This window comes from Dipodomys spectabilis, unplaced genomic scaffold (assembly GCF_019054845.1).
Source record: "Dipodomys spectabilis isolate Male_0828 unplaced genomic scaffold, ASM1905484v1 ptg000002l, whole genome shotgun sequence".
Taxonomy (NCBI): Eukaryota; Metazoa; Chordata; class Mammalia; order Rodentia; family Heteromyidae; genus Dipodomys; species Dipodomys spectabilis.
Genome location: NW_024870679.1, coordinates 57,440,825 through 57,457,245, shown reverse-complemented (window position 1 = coordinate 57,457,245; position 16,421 = coordinate 57,440,825).

The window sequence follows — 16,421 nt, the reverse complement described above, 5'->3', positions numbered from 1 at the left end:
GCGATGGACATAAGACTTCCCCAGGAACCTAAGGCCTGGGGACAATGACCAGGATTGCCAAATAACCATGCTGCCCTTCCAGTCCAGACCTGCTGCAGCCCATGTCTCTGCCCAGTGTAGGCTGAGATTACATGCACACACAACACACACACACACACACACACACACAGAGCCTCCACCTCTTCGGCTCCCCCAGAGCCCTGTCTCTGCCTTCTCCCTCCCTGCTCCTGGGGCTCTCTGGCTCTCTACCTCCTGGTCGGCTCTATCTGAACACTGTTCTACCCAGGCCCTATATCCATCCCTCTTCCTTTTCTCCACCCCACCCAAATCCCTGTGGCTCTTTTCCCTCCTTTTTTCCACCAGTTTTTGTTTTCTGTTTGCTTCAACAGAAAATCCTTTATGTTACCAGGTCCCATCAGAGGTCAGAACGTATTTCTTCTCGCTCCCTCTTCCTTTGCTTCTTTCTCCTCACTCTGCCCTCTCTGTGGCCCAGCGAAGCAATGTGACCTGCCCAAGGCAATAGAGGCCTGATAGCTGGGGTGTGTCCCCAGCATTCAGCATTTAGGAGTGGAGATCACACGCATCTCATGCTCTCCATACTGCTATGCCCACCACCACCACCTCCCAAAGAGCATGAGCACAACCATTGCTGCAGCAGCAAGTGTGGTAGCCCATTTTACAGAGGGCAAAACTGAGACTTAGACAGGTGACTTACGTGAGGCAGTCGGGCAGAACTGGAATGGGGACTCACCCCTCCCTGCTGGTCTGCTTAACAGACCAAACTTGGATCCCTGGATATGCCCCAGGATTTCTGGCACACGCCTCTCTCACTCACCCAGAGGGGACCATTACGTTTTTACAAGTCCTGATTTATACACTCGCCTGGGCTGCAGCCCTGCCAGGGATTTATAGGTTTCTAAGTGGTTCTGTCTCTGGGGGAAACGCAAACAATGCAAGCCCGGAAAGAACTGCCAGCCCTTGTCGGTCTGCGGCTGCCGAGCCAAAGCTGAGGATTTACTCCCAGGGGCCTTGAGCCTGGGACCCCTCCATCCCACTGGGGAGCCACTGCCTTCATGTGCTAGATGTGGGCCTAGTGCGAATGTTTGTTAGGGCAGAGCAAAGCACAGAGCAGCGCAGGCATCACCATGCCGGGGATGGGATGGCAGACATCACGGGGAAGGAACTAGGCTGCATGAAAGTTGCGGGCACTGCAACCAAGGATCATCTGTCCTGTTGGTCCCTGTGGTTGCTTGCATTTTTCTCTATTCTTGGATGTGTTTGAAATTTCCCGGAAGAGAATGTAAGCAGTCCAGTGTGACCAGGCTGGGATCTTTCTTGCCTGACAGCTTGGACAGGTTCAGGGGACCCCACAGGCTGGTGCAGGCTGAGGCTTGGATTCAGCTTTCCTGTGCCACTGGGTCATTCTATCAGGAGCCCAGTGTGCAGTATACAGTCTAACACATAGCTGATGTTTAATGGATTTCTTTGAGTTCTTTTGCCAGGGGTAAGAGTACATGCAGTACTCAAGCCATACCTAATGGGGTACAAGGGTAAGCCTGGGAGAAACAGAGACTCTGGGGTCTTTGTCCCCAAAGCTCTGCAGGGTAACCTGAAGAGGGACCAGACTGTGCTTGGAGACCATCGAGCAGGTTGGGAGATCAGGGTGTAGGCCTAGGGCAAATGTCAGATTCATCAAAGGTCAAGTAAAATGGTCTACTCCAGTATAAGGGGGGCTAGCTCCCCAAACCTATCAGTATGCAAGCAAGAGCAGACAGGAAACTGCAACGCAGTCCTGTCACTGGATCAAGGCCTGGAAGGTGCAATTTCTAAAGGCCTCTTCTTGGGCCCAACGGGGACTCTATGCCAGAAGCTTTCTCCCACCTACCTAGGCCAGCCATTCCAGCACCATTCCTGTGAATGCACATAGGACAGGAGCGGCCAGGTGATGGTGTGTTTGTAAGGAAAGCAGGTGGCCACGGCTCAGGTTACTGCCTGAATGTTTTCTCAGTAGTTCAGTATTACAGAGTGCATGCCAGCACAGCTTGGGACAGGAGGAAGGGAAGCAGTGCTGGGCCTCTGCTCTCTATGGCCTCACGTCTCCCAGAAAGGAGGCTGCAGGTTAGGAAGACAAGTCTTGTGTAGGGGTCATGGGAAAAGATGAGGGCCGGCCCAGGGCTGCAGGCTGGACACACACTTAGAGTCTTGGAGGCTGCCAGTAATTGGGCCCACACCTCCCTAAACTCATGCTTCCCAGACTAAGCCCGACAGGGCTTCCATCTCTACAGTCTGAGGCAAGGGATGGGGTTGGTTTCTGGGAGGAGAACTCAAGTTGGGAGGAGAGCTCAAGTCCTAGAGAAGGAGAGGCCATGATGATCTAGCAGGTCTTTAGTCATAGGGCCTGAGCACCTGTCTCATCTGCTCAACCTCAGAAACCCCAAAGACTTGTGTGCCACTTTGACTCTCCAAGACTCAGTTTACCCATCTGTACAGTGGGCTGCATGAAGCAATGCCATCTGCTCTGCTGGCTACATTACACCCACTCAGGGGTTCCCACTGCTGACTAGTGCTCAGCACTTGATGTGTCCATAGACTTTCCTCTATGGAGCCCCTTGACACCTTTTGGACATAGGCTTAGGCCCAGATATTACTTCCTACATCTCCCTAGTAAGGTGGTAAGTGGGGAGTAGAAATCACGATCTTGATAGACAGCATGGGATCCTGTCAGCTGCTGAGCCAGGGTTGCTCAAAGGCAAAGCCATCACCCCAAGGTCAAGACTTCTGTGATCATGCTGCCTTCCCCCTTGAACAGACCAAGACTCTGTCTTGTAGACCTTGTTCATTATACGAGTCGTTGATATTTGTTCACTCATTCACTCTTCAAACAACCTAGAGAGGGGGAAAATGTAGTCTCAGAATGCCAACCCAAGCCTCCTGACACTTGGTATAAATGCCAATGACAGAATTCTAGAAGGAGGTTTTTCTTTAAGGACTAAGGAAAACTTCAGAGTCTATCATTTTACAGGTAGAGAAAGTGAAACATAGGGCTCTTGCTTGAGAAGAGGGATTCTTGGCCCCTATTTTTTCTTTGTCACAGGAGCCTGTGGAATGAGTTGCTGTTCTCATGGAGGTTTTTTGACATCTGTTCACAACAGATTTTTTTTTAAGTTTAGAGAAATATTAACAGCTAAAGGGCCAATTCATCAACAAGATACATCATAATCATACATGTGCCTCACAGTACAGCAATGTATGAAGCAGCAACTGATGGAATTGAAAGAAGAAACAGATAATTCAACAATAATAGCTGAATAGTTCAATAACTTGCTTCAATAATGTATAGAACAACTAGGCAGAAGTTCAGTGACCAACAAGAAAGTTATAAACTACTAGACCAAACCAATAAGTATAGAATAGTAGTCCATTCAATGACAGGTTTCACATTATTCTGAGTTGCCCAAAGAACATTAATAAATTTAAAATAATTAAGATCATGCAACGTATGTTTTCTGATTATAGTGGAATGAAATTAGAAATTAATAATGTAAATAAATATGAAAAACCAATAATTGAATGAAAGGTAAACATTCCTAAGTAACCAAACAGGTGGTCAAAGAAAAAATTACAAAGGAAATTAGAAAATACTTAAGATGAATAAAAGTATTATAAATAAGGAATATGTGCTAAGACTTAAAAGATGCTGCATAAAAACAGTACTTAGAGGGAACTGTAAATGTCCATATTTAAAAAGAAGCATGGATCAGGAGGTAACGTGCCTGCCTAGCAACTACGAAGCCCTGGATTAAAATAAGGAGATGAAGGCTGGCGCCGGTGGCTCACGCCTGTAATCCTAGCTACTCAGGAGGCTGAGATCTGAGGATCATGGTTCAAAGCCAGCCCAGGTAGGAAAGTCCATGAGATTCTTATCTCCAATAAAACCACTAGAAAACCAGAAGTGGTGCTGTGGCTCAAGCGGTAGAGTGCTCGCCTTGAGCTGAAGAGCTGAGGGACAATGCCCAAGCCCAGAGTTCAAGCCCCACAACTGACCAAAAAAAAAAAAGGAGATGAAGGAAGAGGAAGAAGAGGAGGAGGAGGAAGATGAAGAAGAACAACAACATCAAGAAGAAGAACAAGAAGAAGAAGAACATGAAAAAGGAGGAGGAGAAGGAGGGAGGAGGAGATTATATTAAGACATAGGAACAAGGAGACAATGACTAAGATTAGAGTGGAAGTTAAGAAAATATAACAGTAGATAATATCAAAAAATCAAAAACAGGATTTAAAAAAGGGGAAAATTGGCAAACCTTTATCTTGATTAAGAAAGAGAGAGAGAAAGAGAAAGGACTCAAATTACTGAAATCAGGAGTAAAATGAGGGATATTACTAGTGACCTTTCAGAAATAAAAGGATTATAAAGGAATGTTATAAACAATGGCTTGCTAACAAATTAAATAGCTTATGTTAAAAAAAGGACAAATTCCTACAAATAAGCTAGTGAAACTGACTCAAAATAAATAGAGTGAATAAGGATATAACAAGCCAAATATTGTTAGTAATTTTTTTAAAGTCCAGGTGTAGATAGCTTCAAGGATTAACATAAACAAAAAAAAACTTTTCTCAAAGAAGAGGAGAAAACACTCCAACTCGCTCTGTGAGGCAGGTATTACCCCAAGGCTATCACAAGAAAACTTCAGCTTGATAACTTTTATGAATGTAGATGCGAAAACAACAAATTGGGCTGGAGGTATGGCTCAAATGGTAAAGTGCCTGCCTAGCAAGCAAAAAGCTTTTAGTTCAAATCCCCATACCACCAAACGTAAATAAAATTAAAGCAAAGGGAGCTGGGAGCATGGTACAAGGTACCTGCCTAGGAAGCATAAAGCCTTGAATTTAAATCCTGTTTTGACCAGCCACAGAAATTCCTATTTAAAAACAGGTAAATGGGAAGTGGAGCTGTGGCTCAAGTGGTAGAGCTTTAGCCTGAGGTGGGACAGTACCCAGTCTCTGAGCTCAAGCCCCAGCACTAGCAAGCAAAAAAAAATCTATTTTCTGGGTACTGGTGGCTCACGTCTGTAATCCTAGCTACTCAGGAGGCTGATATCTGGGGAGCACTATTTGAAGTCAGCCCAGGCAGAAAAGTTCACGAGACTCTTGACTCTAATTAACTACCAAAAAGCTGAAAGTGGAGCTGTATCTCAAGTAGTAGAGTACTAGCCTTGAGCAAAAGCACCTAGGCCCTGAGTTTAAGCTTCAGGTCTGGCGCACACACACACAAAAACTAATTATAGCTAGTGCTGGTGGCTATTATCCTTGCTATTTGGGAGGCTGAGTTTGTTGGAATCACAGCAGAAAAATGGTTGAGAGATGTCAAGGAGGAGCCAGACACAGTGGCCACACCTATGATCCTAGCTACCAGAAAGCCTCATATGGGTGAATTGTACCATGCAGGAAGGAAGACCTTACTTAAAAAATGAAAAGCCAAAGCCACGGCTGGAGGCATGGCTCAGCAGTAGGAGCACCTATCTAGCAAGCACAAAGATCAGAATTCAAATCTCAGTACCACCAAAAAATATCAAAAAGCAAAAAAAGAGCTAAATTATAGGGTTACTCTTTGACATATAACTATTCTTCTCTTAGGCAGAAAAAGAAACCTTGTGAAATGAAACTGTATGTCCACACGAGTATGTCCTCCATAAGAACCTCCTTCATAATAGCTCCAAAGTAGAAACAACGCAAACATTCATCAGCTGATGAGTGAATAAATGAATGTGGTATATCTTCACAGTGGAATATTATTCAACAATAAAAAAGAAATGAACTACTAATACATGCTGTGACGCGGGGTGAACCTTGCAGACATTGTACTGAGTGGGAAAAGCCAAGTACAAATGACCATATCCTGCATGATTGTTTCCGTAAAGGGCCTGTCTGTCCAGACAGACAGACAGACAGACAAACAGTGGCTCAGTGGTACCCAGCAGTGCGAGCTTTAGGAGAATGGGGAGAAATGACCATAGGAATGAGGGTTCTTTTGGGGTTGGTGACAATGTTCTAAAATCGATTGTCACGCAGCTCTACAAAAACACCGAAAGCAAGAAATTGTGCACTTTAAGTGATGACTTGTATGGTATGTAACTCCTATTCAATAAAGCTATTAGTTAAAGAATCCACGTGCAGACTGTGTTGCTTAGAATGCTCAAAGATGACAGAGTCCATGCACTCTAGTTAGAGCACTGGCTGGGCAGCCGTGCTGAGTGACTAAGCTATTATTTTTCCCCCTGGCACTGAATTTCTCTGTCCCTTGGTCACCTCAGAGACAGAAAATGAACAGGTTAGGTACTAATTATGGAAAAACAAGCCTTCTCAAGTGGAAAAAGGAATGGCCAGGAAGGGTGTGCCTCTTTGGCCTAGGCTAAGGTCAATCTTAATACAAATAGAAGTCATTAAAGGCAAGGGTCTCAGCTCTCAGAGAGAGCATAGCGAATACTGTGGATATGCTCATGCGGTACATGACAGAAGAGAAGATTCACCCTCCACCCAGGGAGGAACTGATTTTTACAGGTGAACTCTCCCCAATGTCTTTTGGGGACAGCCAGTGCAAAGGTATAGACTTGGGGAAAAGTAGAGGGTTAGCAAGACTTGGGGGGCAGGGGAATGTGGCAGTGCATGGAGAGCTGGAGAGGTTGATAGGGCTGGGTTACCTAGGGTTTGAACTCTGGATGGCCCACTGGGGACCCTAGTAAATCATCCACATCTCTGATCCCAGGATCTCATCTGTAACTTCTTCCCAGAGTGGCAGTAAGAATCCCATGAAATAACACATTGTCTCTGGGAGGAGAGCAAGGGCTGCTTGAGCATTAGCCTTGTATGATAGGTGACAAATGTAGGTCACCAAGTAGGTCATTTGAAAACTCTCAAAGACCAGGGATAAAGGAGAGATCCTAAAGAGAAGAGGGGAAGGAGAACAGAGTAAAGGGGGAGATAAGAAAGCCTCATGCTAGCCGGGCGCCGGTGGCTCCTGCCTGTAATCCTAGCTACTCAAGAGGCTGAGATCTGAGGATCACAGTTCAAAGCCAGCCTGGGCAGGAAAGCCCATGGAACTCTTATCTCCAATAAACCACCAGAAAACCAGAAATGGCGCTGTAGCTCAAGTGGTAGAGCGCTAGCCTTGAGCTGTAGAGCTGAGGGACAGCGCCCAGGCCCAGAGTTCAAGCCCCAAGACCAACCAAAACAAACAAAAAAAGAAAGCCTCATGTAAAAGTATCAAATCAGAGTCAGAGCAACTCTGGAAGATAGAAAACTACTGCAAATTCCTTAGGAATCTTGAATGAAATCCCCTTTTCAACCTCAAATCCCATGCCCCAGCTAAACTTCATCTAGGTCAACTGTACATGAAGAAACTTCTCATATGAGGCAACTACTGCACACACTAAAAAATATTCTTTTGTGTACTATTTTCCCAAAAGTTACATAAGGAGGCACTCCAGAAACTCAAGGGAATGCATGGAACAAGGAATCTTACAAGCAAGAACTCCAGTTCAGGAGAGGCACAAGAAGAGCAAAGGGGACCAGGAAGAGCCATGGGACTCAGATATTCCAGCCGTCATTGACAGTGACAGCGAGAGGTGTGGAACGTGGCCTGTAGAAGGAATTGGGAACAATTAGCAATAGGAACATAGATGGCTGTACACGTGAGAGATCAAGGCCAGGTCAAAGTTTAAGAAGAAAAGAATCAGCATACAGGAGTTGTACTAGTGAATATCATGACAACATAAATGTGGAGTAGGTCAAGCAGAAAAAGTCAGATAAGTTGGTGTTAGGGAAATGAACCCCAAGATAAGTATTCAAATGTTTTTTCTTTCATGTGATTCTTTCTAACATATTTATAAGATTATTTCTTTGTTGCTTTGTATGTCCCTCCCCCACTGTATAACCCCTGCTTTCACTGTATTTGATGTTGGTATAATTTGTGGAGGGGAAGGGAAAAAAATAGGGATACACGGGCTGGGAAGATGGCTCAGTGGTAGAGCTCTTGCCTTGCATGCCTGAGGCCCTGGATTTGATTCCTCAGTACCACATAAGCAAAAAAGAAAAAAGCTGGAAGTGGTGCTGTGGCTCAAGTGGTAGAGCACTAGCCTTGAACTGAAGAGCTGAGGGACAGCACCCAGGCCCAGAGTTCACACCGCACGACCGGACCCCCCCCCCCAAAAAAAAATAGGGATACAGGTGGACCCATTGCAACAATGAGATGTACAAGTCATTATGTCGAAAAACAAACTTTACAACTTTGGTGGTGGTGGGGGAGAGTATGGGAAGGAATGGGAAGGGGAAACAAAAGAGGAGGCAACAATGCTTGATAAGAAATACACTCATTATCTTGCCCATGTAATCGTAACCCCTCTGTACGGTATTTTCACAATAAAAAGAAAATGAAAATATCCCATAAAAGAAAAAATACATCTATCAATATATTGTGCATATGTACATTTATGTATATTAATAATGCCTTCAATTAGATATTACTTGTTCTTTAATAATAATTCCAATGACATATACTTTTGCTTCCTAATTAAGGCAAGAAAGCTGAGTTGAGGTAGAGACTAGCTAAAGACATAGTCAATACTTGCAACAGTGACTGATCACTAGTAATCCTTCAGAGGTGTAAAGAAGATAGTAGATAAAAAAAATTCTTTTTAAGTAAGCAGTGAGTCCATTTGTAAATCAATATGTAATATATTCCATTCACAGTATCCTGTGGCTAGATCATACCTTTGGCAAATAATAAATGTTGAAAGTTGAAAATTAAAAAAAAAAATGTGGAGTAGGTGGAAAGGGCCTATGCTGATTCCTGGGAGCACGGGGGAAAGGCAGGCTTCTCTGCCCGATCTGGAAGCCAGCTGAACTGCCTACGGGGAGCTGCTCTAGAGTGTTACCACCAGCCCGGAAGAGACAGTTTAGGAGTGTGAACAAAGCCGCCCCGATTGGGGGAACTGGAGCTGGGGCTGTGTGAGATAAGTCGGGGGCTAGTTATCATGTGATTTTTGGAAATAATGTGTCTGTATTACTTTGAGAAAAAGAAGAATTAAAATGTTTCCTGGATATGATCAGTCCCCCTTGGCACTGAGGCTCTGCAATCGAAGGAATTTGCCCAGACCCTATGTGGCCAAGTCAGGACAAGAGCAGGGCACCAAACTGTCCTATAGGTCACTCTCAGTGCAGGAACCTACCACACTAAGACTCAAGGACAGTATCTGCTCTCCGCTCTCCATAGCTGGCAGGACAGTTGTTAAAACATTCAGTCCTGTTTACCTTATGGCTGATGAAGCCAATGGAGTTCAGAAGAGACGTCTGACCATGATTTGTGTTTATTTGATCCAAAAGCTTTATTTTCAGAGAGAGAGAGAGAGAGAGGGAGAGAGAGAGAGAGAGAGAGAGAGAGAGAGAGAGAGAGAGAGAGAGAGAGAGATGGGACCCCAGGAAATTCTTCTCATTGACCGTGAATTCTCAGACCACAGAGCAACGAAGACCATTTCCATAATGGACCACCTTATTCTGTTTCCAAGCAGCCTTGGATACAGCAGAGAAGCAGCCAAGAACCAAGCTGCCCCCAAAACAGATCTGCTGCTTCCCACACTACTTGTTTTGTGCCCTCCCCACCGATCCCCTCCATCATCCCATTCCAATCTGATTTCCGGCAAGGGAGTATTTGGGAGTGTGATGATTTGGTGTGGCAGGGCTCATGCCAGAAGTAGGCCCATACAGTTCATCAGCCAGGGGAGCCCCAAAGCTGGTAGGAAACCTTCAAGTCACTGGTAGTAATGCCTGTAATCTTAGCTATTCAGAAGGCTGCGATCTGAGGATAATGGTTCAAAGCCAGCCCAGCAGGAAAGCCCGTGAGATTCTCATTTCCAAATTAACCACCAGAAAACTGGAAATGGTGCTGTAGCTCAATATGGTAGAGCGCTAGCCTTGAGCAGAAAAGCTCAGTGATATCGCCTAGGCCCTGAGTTGGAGCCCCACAACCAACATTTTAAAAGGGAAGGGGAGAGGCAATGAATTGCAAAGCAGTGTGAGAGATATCTAGGCTCTCTAGCCCTCCTGAGGTGGCTAGTGCCCATATCAGAGCCTGGGCCTCCTCCTTCACTCCGTCTCCCACCCTTTGCCCTGTTCTTTCTGTTCTGACTCTTCCTTCCTTCATGTCTTTGCCTGGGGCTGTTCCATCTGGAACACTGCTCCTTGGAGCACCCCTAGGCTGCCATCTGCTCATATAGCTATCTGCCATAGGTGAGCATTGCCCCTTCCTCTTAGTTGTGGGCTACTCAATAGCTGGATCCTTATGAATTCTCTGAGCATCAGCCCTGTGAGGCCTAGCCTCACCTGGTTGGTGCTTCTTGAATAGAAGACAAAAAAAAAACAGGATGAATGTGTGGCCTGGTGCCCTGGACAAGCCCCCTTTACATACACAGTGGTGTCTCATGGTGTTGTTTCCTGGTTGCTGGTTCACAGTCCCTTGAGAAAGCCCCTTCAAGTGCAGATTCCCAGCCCCTAAAGGCCTTGGAGTGTTTGAGCATCCTGCCCTGCATACCTCTGGGTTGCATGCCCTTCCTCTAAGAAATTCATGTATCTTCCCTATCTCTGAGGAATCAGGAGTTCTGAGGGGTTTCTACCTTAGTATTCAACAGCCAAGCAGGGAGAAACAGAGCCACCCGGCCCCAAGGTCCAATACCGAGCTTCTCCGTGCTGTGAGGGTTTTTCAGGCATGTATGCTTACAAGCAATCAGTTCTCTGTGCCTGTTTCCTTGGCAACATAGGACTCTTCCTGACTTCCCAGGGTTTGTGAAGACTGGCCAGTATAGGAACAGGCTCAGCAAATTCCGAAAAGTCCTCGGGGCTAGGAGGCAGCGTGGCAGTCCAGAGCACCCAGGGAGGACTCCAGTGCGACAGAGGGTTGGGCAAGGCAGGTGTGGGATCATTGCAGTGCCCTCATTCAGCCAACCTATCTCCTACCTCCCATCCCTCCACCAGTGGGGAAACCACAGCCTGGAGAGCCCTGGAGGTACTTGCCTAGTTTTAGCAGAGCTGGGACTTGAGCAGGATCTTCTGCCTCCTTGCATGGGCAGGAAAGGCCTGGATGCACGGTACACTTTCACATTTTCATCATTTTCATTGCAGCGCCACTCAGACCAGTTAGTTGAGTTGGGTCCTGCTGCCCCCTTGTGGCCTTTTCTTTAGCTTTCTCCAAAGGCCCAGCTGGGTGAGGAAGCACTGCTTGGCCTAGGCCTGACAGCGCAGAGTGCAGGAAGCTGTCCCGGGTGGTAGATAGATAAGATAGCGCCCTCAGATTCACTGAGAGACCAGGACTACATTTCTGACTTCAGCCAAACTAAGTTATCAGAGGATGTGTGAGCAGGAAGACCTCAGAGCATGCCCATCTCCTCCATGCATTCATTACTGAGAAGAGGGAGAGGCCTCATGACCAAGACAGGTGTGATAGCTGCCAGGTTATAGGCCCAGGGGAGCAGGGAGGGTATCATGCTCTAGCCGGTCCCAGAGAAGTCTCAGAGGTGCCAGAACCTACCCCACCCCAAGACGCATGCCTCTACCTGACTGCTGCCCCCAAACAGTCCCATTGTCCCAGATTGGTCTCTCATGTTTTCCATGGTCCCCTCCCCCAGCCCAATCTAGATGTCCAGTGGTCACCAGGCTGGGATGGTCAACACTGCCCCAACATTTATGTCTCCAGAGCACCCAAATAGCTCCATGTCCCTCCATCCATTCAACACTGAAGACCTCCATGGACCCAAACCCTCCAATACCGGTGACAGACCCTGCCCCGCTGGAGTCCCAGCTGCCCCCAAGAACCTTCTCATCTTCCTTCACTCCTGCTTCCCAGACCCTTAGCTGATGACCTCACCTTCTGTTCCCCAAGAGCCATCTGACGAAAGGGCCACAGACCCCACATGCCCTTTCCTCTGTCTTCAGCCTCTTTTCCCTTTTCTAGTCAGCACTTGAAGAACTTCTCAGGTCATCTTAACCTACAAGCGCATTTGAACATGCGCCTTTGTGCCCACAGGCCTCTTACCCTTATTCCCTGTTTCTGTCCCCCACCATGTCATACGTCAGTTTTGTAAAAATGGGTTTAGATTCCCTCATTCTTTATTTCTTCCAGCCTTGATCATGCCGTGTCATCCAGGCTCTTACATCTCAGATCCCATCCTCATTCTGCTCCCCCTCCTGGCTTGGCTGTCTCCTTCCCAACCTCCTCTCCCAGACAGTTCTTCCCACCTGGGACTCGCCCCATCCCCATCCCATGTGGCCGATCTGCCCTTCTTAGCTCAGGCCCAGGACTCTACTTCAACCTGGCACTACCCACCCCTTCTCCTGGACCCATTCTCATCCAGCCCAAATCTGGCACCTGGCTGCCCTGGCTCTTGACTGAGACTCCTCCCAGAAGGAACTTAGCCATGCCTTGAGTAGCATATAGGTCACCAGAGCTCTTTTGGCAGAGGGCTTATTCGCCACTTTCCTGGCTGCCCCCTTAGGTGAGAGCTAGCAGCACCTCCTGGAGCTGGGGTAGGTGACATAAGACAGAGCTTGGCATTAACAGACAGGGAGGTGAGCCCGCCCAGCACAGCCCAGGCACTACCCCCTCTCCCCACACCAAGCCCATCCCAGCTCAGCCCAAGCACAGGGGCTGTGTGGCAAGGGCTTTCCCAGCCCTGAGCTGCTGAGAACAGACAGTCCAAATCTGGTTTCGATGGAAACCAGCCTGGAGCTGCTCCCCCACCCCCTCCAGCCCTGGATGGAGGCCGTGCATCCCCTTTCATGCTGTTTATTCTTTTGAACAAATTGTGAGTTTTACAAGACATTCAAGGCCTGTGGTGGCAAACACATGTTCCCGTGGTGAGAGTCACTGACTGCTGGGGTGAGGGCTGTGAGTGCAGCCCACGGCCACCCAGGCCCACGCCGGGCCCTGCTCTTCCCCGAGGGACTCCCATCCTGCCACCATGGGGAAAGCTTGTCTGCACCCAGTGTGGCCTTCATGGCCCAGGCTCCCTGCACTCGCAGGGATCACCCCACCCCCACTCTGCAGAAGGCAGGGCCTCCCAGCATCTGAGCAGAGGCCCTGTCAGGAGTGTGGGCCCCAGTACAGAGGACACGGCTAGGAGAAGGAGCTGACTGGGCCATGGCCTCATGGCCCATAGTGGACAGGCTGGGAACTGGAACTCAGGTCTCCTGGCTCCAAAGCCAGTGCTCTCTCACATCCTCCAACACTGAAAGGCTGTGTGCCCTGGCACGCGATCCTGAAAGATCCCAGCACTAGAGGAAGCAAGGGCACCGCACGCCAGGCCAGGCTCTACACTCAGCTCCCAGACCTCCGTTCCCCTACAAAGAACAAGAGGGTGGGCCCTGAGCTCTCCAGCCTTCCCCAGATACCCTCACAGCTGCCCGGTCCACACACCCCTCTGAATGGGGTCCCCAGACAGCTGGTAAGGACATTGTTTGGTGAGGCTCCTCATGAGCCCCTTTCAACCTATTTCATAGACACCCATGGAAGCGCCTGAAGACGTGAGGTTGTTTCAGTCAAGTGCATTCTCCAGCCAGATCGCAGTCCTTCAACGTGAGGTAACAGGTGCCCCACAAAGCATGCCCAAGACTCAAATATGTGGCAACTCACACTTTCCTGAGTGATGAGTTTGGGAAACAGCATATGTTCAGGCCTATGTAGAGCCTGCCTTGTGCCAGTGAGGAAACAGGAATTTATAGCAACTGCTGTACAGAACTCAGTTTTTCAGTAGCCCAGATGGACCTGGGAGAGGACCTCATGCTTGGTTGAGATTGCTGCCTTGATTTGGGCCTGGTTGACACCCTGCACAGAGAACCCAATTACATTGTCTCAGAGCTGTTGGTGTTCACAAACTGTAGGTAAATAAGTGCACGTGATTTTTCAATCACCAAGTGGGAATATCCTCAAGTCTTGCACCCATGGCTGAGAGGCTCTCAATAAGTAGGTGAACAGGATCGTCCATTCTACAGATGCCAATTAATCCCTTTCTCCAGCTATTCCTCTCTGTTCAATGGACTCATGAGCTAATTGACCATGGCAGCAAGTGTCTTAGCTTAGGTTTCCATAACAAAACACCACAGTGGAATGTCTTTAACAACAATAACATCTTTTTGGAGGTCAAGAATCCAATATCAATGGAGACAGCATGGATACTCTGGGGTCTTTTCTAATAAATAATACTAATCCTACTAGATCAGAGTCCCACTCTTATGATCTTCAACTTAGTTCCTTAGAATAACCCTGGTGCTCTTCCCTGTATGACAGTTGGGAATTAGAATTTCAGCATATGAATTTTGAGGGCACAGAAACACAGTCCAGATCATCAGAAACAGGCTTGTCATAGGCTAAACAAAAATCTCTCTCTCCAGAGTTGATCTGGCTGTTACCTCTGAAGCCCAGCATACCAGGAGCTCAGGCTAATGCTAACCATGGTGCTCTGGTGACCCCTCCCTCAGGAGACCACGAAGATGGCCTGTTGATTATATTAGATGCTTTCTATTATGAAGGGCAATTAGACCTTGTAGAGTCTGAGTATAGATCCACCTTCCCTGCTGGAGGCTATCTGGGGCCATTACCACACCATGTGGCCTCCAACCCAGGAACTCAATAGTAAGAGAAGTACAACAGTGCCTTGCACCTGATAGCCAGGCCAGGACAATAGTGGAATAGCATGCTGAGAGACCCTCTTGTTACCAGCTGGGAGAAAGTTCTTGAGAAGGTCGGCGGCCTGGGCCTAAGAGGAGGCATATTCAGTATTTAATAGTGCAGTATTTAATAGGCCTGGCTCTATTCACTTACATGTATGTTTAACATAACAGCTTTATTCAGGGCTCACACCTGTAATCCCAGTGATGTGGGAGGTAGGGATTGAAGTTCAAGATCACCTTGGGCAAAAAAAACAAACATAGGGTTATTATCTGAAAATTAACTTTATCAAAAAAGGGGGGACTGGAGATGTGGTTCAAATGGTAGAGTGCTTGTTTAGCAAGCCTAAGGCTCTGAGTTTCACCCCGTTGCACTGTCAAAATTAAAAATAATAGTAACAGCTTGAGACATAACTCACTTGCCATGTAATTCACCTATTGAAATTGCACACTTCCATGGTTCTCAGTAACTCGCACAGCTGTGCAGCCAGCACCACAGCCCACTCATTCTTGTTCCTTAATAATGCATTTGCCCAATTTTTATTTCCCATCTTTGCAATGTAGCAGATAATGCTGGAGCTCAGCCAAGACTCATTTCCATCTTTGGGCCTCTCCTGCTTACTGTGTTTTTGCTTCCAAAAGCCACCTCTGAGGTTCTTTTTAGAGAACATCCCTTGGATTCCCAGAGCCTGTTTGGCCCACAGGCTCAGCAGCTGCAGGTGCCTGGGGCTTCCCTTCATTCTAGGGCAGCCCTTAGCCAATGATAAGGGCAGTAATGAGAGCAAGGAGCTGCTGAGGCCCAGTTCCCAGCACCTGCAGGGCTGCTCCAAAGCTTCCCTGTGGGCTGAGGCTGGGGCTTGCTTGAAGGCCGCTTCCTTCCTTGGTCTCTTCCCCTTCCCCGTCCTCATTCCCCACTCTGTCTTCCTGGTCTTTTCTGGAATTACATCCATAAGAAATCCCTTGCACATAAAACCTCATCTTAAGAAGTATGAATGTGTTTTTAAGAAATCCAAACTAAGGAAGTAACCTGGTACTGTCTCGATCCTGAATGTCTGAAATATAAAACTCTGAGTATTGACAAGAGGGGAAAATTCCATATAAACACACACACACACACACACACACACACACACACACACACACAAAATGCATCCTATGAATTACCTTAAGGACTATGTTTGAAACATAAATGAATATTGTAGTTAGACTTGGGTTCTATCCCTAAGACACAGACTCTCTGTCTGTCTCTCTCTGTATGTATATATCTATAGATACAGATATTATATAATGCAAATCTTCCACATATATGCAAATCTTCCAAAAAATCCTAACACTTGGGCTAAGGGACACTCTAAGGGCTCTCCCCACGGCCCCCCCAGAAGGCAGACCCTCCTTCATAGGAGCCTGCCATCACTGGGCTCTGGGAACATGCTTTCCTCCCCCATCCCTTCTGCCCTATGTCGGGTGGTAGACAGAGGGGGAGTCCTCTGTGACTAGTCCCTTAGGGCCTCAGTATTCCAGTGTTTCCTTAACCCTAAGCACGTGACAGTTATCCCTCACTAAAGCCTCTTGAAACTTCCAATCAGCACATTTCCCACCTGAACCCTACTTCCAGGACACCTTTTGGACACGTGCATAGAGAGGTTGAGTTGGCAAAGGCAGCCCAGGTCCTGGGCCAGGACATGAAGGTCATGGGCCTGGATGAACACCCA